We start from the raw sequence: 3869 nt of genomic DNA, 5'->3' as shown, positions 1-3869 counted from the left end.
TGTAGTAACATGGGTATTAATTAAACAATTTTTTTTAAAGAAAACATTATTACATTTTCGGCGTGATAATGTTTTTACCCATTAAAAAGTCTAATCNCACGCTCGAGATGTATATACTTCGGCGTGAGGGGGGTGTGTTGGAAGTCCCACATTGACTAGAGATAAGGCCACTTAAGTGTATATAAGCGGGTGCAAACCTCACCCTACAAGCCGATTTTGTGGAGTTGAGTTAGCCTTAAACTNCAATTCTAACATGGTATCTAAAGCTTAGGTTCTNCTCCAACCTTTTCCACAGTCTCCAGTACTCATCATTGTCGCAACCGGTGTCGTAGCTGTCATCGCCGCCGTCGCCGGCGCCGGAATTCCAGAATCGACGTCGTTGCATCAATTAGAGCACGTTGAATTTTTAGGGTTTCTCCCTCTCCATGGCGTCTTCCTTGTCTACAACCACCTCTGCTAGTGCCTCATCTGATTCCCCATATACACCAATTATGTGAATGTACACTTGTCCATTGACAAGTTAGATGGCACGAATTATGCAACATGGGCGTCCGACATCAAACTTTAGTTGAAGAGTCAAGGGTATGTAGATCACCTTACTAAAAATATGACTAGTGCTACCACAGAGGACACTTCCCGCTGGATGAAAATTGTTGCAAGCCTATGCTTCNTCATAAAGTCCATCATTCACTCTTCTCTGAAACAAATGTTTCGATCATATGAAACATGTCCAGGAGTATGGGCACAGGCGAAGTTATTATACACGAATGACACCCAGCGTCTTTATGGTGTTTGTCAGGATCTATTCACTGTTATTGGTCCGTGCAATCCTGATCACCATATATATATGTGTGTGTGGAATGATAGATAGTCAAAATGGTACATTCATTAATATATTAATTATATAAGGAAATAATAAATAAATTATTAATAACTTTCTATTAAAATATATTTTCTACAGTAAAAGAGTGTANAAATTCTTTTTCTATAAATTTAAATTTAGCTTTCATAAACATTGCAAGTAAGATCCCATCTTGTATACAAATTTGAGATCCTTAGAGAGAATTTAGAGAAGAAATATGGGGAAAATTNAGATAAAAACTATTGGAACTATAATTACAATCATGATCCTATCAAGTTTTGTAGCGGCCGAATCAACAGATAATACTTTTTGCAACGTCAAGTGTGAAAACAAATGTGCAGAATATCTCTCTCCAAAATATTATGCGCAATTTATGAAGGATTGTAAATCACATTGCGATAAACCATTATCTGATCCAGTTTATAATTGTATNACTGGTTGTCACTTAATGAAGTCCATTGCCATAAAAGATGGTATGTATTCTAAAATTATTTTCTCCTTTTCATAATTTTATATTTTTTCTCTATTTCATTTCATTAATTATATTTTTCGAGACTTTGATATTAATTTTAATTGCTTGGGATTTTGACCATTATTTTTTACATGTTTATCAGGTGCTGCTGGTGATTTTGNGAATGATCTGATGAATACTTGTATGCAAGAATGTAAAACAAGATTTTAATTTGTAATTATAACTTTTGAGTGAGAAATTGTAGAAAAAATAATATTTCCTTGCAGAAGTATGAGTAATAAATATTGATAAAAAATAATATTATTTGTTATCTATTTCCGTATTTTCTTTTCCAATTACGTCCTTTCATTCTCTTTTATCTTTTTTATTCCTGTAACATGGGTATTAATTAAACAATTTTTTTAAAAAAAAACATTATCACATATTCTCTTAAAAAAGACAAGACAAAAAACCACTGAAGAGAAAGTGATATTTAAATTCTTATAAAAGTTAATAAGTCTATAATATGAATCACAAATATAAACTTAGATATGTAAAATTATTATAAATTTATAAATATTTAATTATTTTATACTTCTTCAAGCACATGAAAATATATTTAAATGAATGATTAATAAGTATTTTAGACTTTCCACGACATTGAATGAGGATAGTGTAAAATGAGACTTTTCACGATATTCAATGAGGATATTTAACAAGTTACTGGTGGCAAAATTATAATTTCTTTTGAATTTTTAACATCCGTTGGTTAAATAATTGTTGTTAAAAGAAGAAATGACACTAGTTATATAGAGAATCACACTTAATAGTGGGAAAGATGATCAATAACAACAATTATATATTGAATCGTCATTAAAACATTTAGAAATAATGACAATTATATGGAAAATCGTCGTCAAATGTTCAATATTCTCATAAAATAAAGACGCATTTCTTTCTCTCGTACGATTTTCATTTGAGTGTTTCTTCTTCTCCTACACTTTCGTTTTCTCTTCCCCTTTACGTTTTATTTTTTCGATAATGATGAATCTCTGCTACCCTCTACCAATAGCTTATTGCTTCACATGAAAAAACATTAATAAAAGCTACTAATATTTAACTTCATATTCTATTTAATTTAATAGTAACACATTTTACTAAAAATGAAAAAAGAAACTAAATAAAATTTAAAATATAAAATTATAACCTGGAGATGAAGAACAACGCGCGAACAGTATAAAAGTAGGATTCAATGTGAGGCTTAGAATATTAGCTGGCAGCGTGGAGCGACAAACAAGGGCATCCAAATACAAAAATACAAAAAAAATAATTTATTATAGATCCAAGACTATTACGTGATACTTAAAAAGGAAAGGTCCAAGCCATAATTTCATTTTAATTTTATTTTATTTTTGAGAAATTTTACTTAAACCTTGAGTCAGAATAATCTAAAAGATTAATTTAAAAGGCCAGTCCTTTTTTTAGATTAATTTAAAAGATTAATTTAAAAGAGTAGTCCTTCTTATTCTGTCTTTTCATAAATTTCTCACCGGATTAATAGATTAATCTCCCTCGTAATTTATAATATATCTCTGCATATTAGTATAATGAATTTTTACACACTGAAATGAAAAAAGAAAGAAAAGCCAATACACTTAGATTAAATTTTAATAATTTTCATAATGGGATCATTAAACTTGTCGCAAAACAAAGCGGGCAGAAAAATTAATCTATTATAATAAAAAAACTTATAGTGATTTTTTTATGTAAGTTATAATTTATCATGTATAAAAAATATATAGTAAATAAGATAACATTTTTTATATTGATTGTAATTATAATATTTTTTATATCAACTGTAATTATAATATGTATAGAAGATGAGTGCGGTGTCATCTTTATAATGAATAAGAAAATTTTTTAGGTCTAATACTTACTTTTGTTTTTATTTTTGTCAGTTTTGTACGAAGTGGTCATCGAATTTTTTCGTTATTTAAAGTGGTCACAATTTTTGTAATATTTGTTCAATTTGATGTTTTTTTTCCTAACGACGTCTAAATGGTTAACGATAAGGCGTCTATGTCAGTTATTACTGAATAAACATTAAAATGACACAAATAAACATGATATGAACAATATGATGACTCGAACACCTCAACCAAAAGGCCAAATTGCTTTCTTTTAGAAAACCTTGTTTTGTAGTACCTTTACATTCTTTCCCGGTTTTCTACTTCGACGAGCTTATCTTGTAATAAATTTTTTGTCCTTAACAAGGGGGTCCTAGTCTCAGGGCTGATACCATTGACAAAAGGCGTTGTTTAGCATACTAACATTGTGTGGTAGCTTTGAGTGAGTCAACTATTCCACCACACAAGTGCAAGCTCGACAATAATACATGTATCCAATGTTGAGTCTAGATGTCTAATATGTTTAGGCATTGTGCATGGTTGAAATAGAAATGTTATATGTTGCTTTGAGAAATCCATGTTTTATCCTTTTGGATATTAGCTTAGCCTTCTTGTTTTATGGTTTGTTGTGTTTGTTGTATGTTTGAAT

Source organism: Vigna radiata, chromosome 2, assembly GCF_000741045.1.
Source record: "Vigna radiata var. radiata cultivar VC1973A chromosome 2, Vradiata_ver6, whole genome shotgun sequence".
In the NCBI taxonomy this organism is placed as follows: domain Eukaryota; kingdom Viridiplantae; phylum Streptophyta; class Magnoliopsida; order Fabales; family Fabaceae; genus Vigna; species Vigna radiata.
The sequence above is the reverse complement of the archived record's forward strand: the minus strand, read 5'-3'. Positions refer to the sequence as shown.